Genomic DNA, 979 nt, shown 5'->3' on the forward strand with positions numbered 1-979 from the left:
GGAAGAGGAGGAGGAAGAGGAGGCGGCGCCGCTCAGCCGTGAAACAGCTGGTTGAAGGTTTATGAACTGAAGCCAAACTAGCCGCTCTGCAGTTTGATGATGAACTCTAAAGACGTCTGAACTTCAAACCAGAACCGAACCAGAACCTTCTGAACAGCAGAACTCCATCAGATCCGAACAGGTTCACCTGTCGACCTTCAGCTGGAGGACGATCCTCCAACTTCCTGTTTACTAATCCGTTCACACAGAAAGGGTTTGTGGGAAATTTGCATAAAAAGGTTCCTGGTTTGATTTGAAGCAGACTAAAGTCCTCCAGCTGGGATGAGGATGAGGAAGATCTGAATCAGGTCCACTTTCTGCTGAAGCTTCAGAGAAGATTTTCTTACAAAGAAGAAAAATCCTTAATGGGAAAAAAGACATTTAAATACTTTAAACTCACTAAATCCTTCTTTACTCTGAAGGGACGATTAGTAAATATCAACATTGACCTTAAATCTATTACCAGACATTATGTGTGAGTCTAATGTGTACTACTGTGAAGTGAAAGTACTATCATGTGTACTTCTTAGTCTCCTAAACCAAATATCTGAAATACAACATTAACATCTGCATTTTTCTCAACTTTGTGAAACAAAACAGAAAAATAAATGGTTATTAAATAAAAATATATTGTTTTTTCATTTATTTAACAATATTTGTTAGAATCTTTCTATAATTTATCAAAATAAAGATCGATTTTTATAATAATAATAGCAACTTTCAAATAAAAATCACAAAGTTCTTCACAGAATTATGAAAAAGCAGTTTTAAAAGGATGTTTTTGAAAAAAATACGTTATTTTTAGTAATTTTGTGCTTTAAATTCAAGTTTTCTAAAAGAATTTCTTTAAAATGTTCAATTTGAGTTTATTGAATTGTTTCAGCATCTTTGTTATAAATTATTAGGCAAAAAATAGTCAGAAAAAAATGTACATTTATGG

The 979-nt window shown here is 33.2% G+C and overlaps 1 protein-coding gene across 2 annotated transcripts in view; it reads right to left on the reverse strand.

Moving 5' to 3' along the window:
* The window catches only part of flvcr2b (FLVCR heme transporter 2b), a 21798-nt gene that overhangs the window by 5508 nt on the left and 15311 nt on the right, over positions 1 to 979 (reverse strand). The window lies entirely within an intron of this gene.

This window comes from Oryzias melastigma, linkage group LG24, assembly GCF_002922805.2.
Source record: "Oryzias melastigma strain HK-1 linkage group LG24, ASM292280v2, whole genome shotgun sequence".
Classification (NCBI taxonomy): Eukaryota; Metazoa; Chordata; class Actinopteri; order Beloniformes; family Adrianichthyidae; genus Oryzias; species Oryzias melastigma.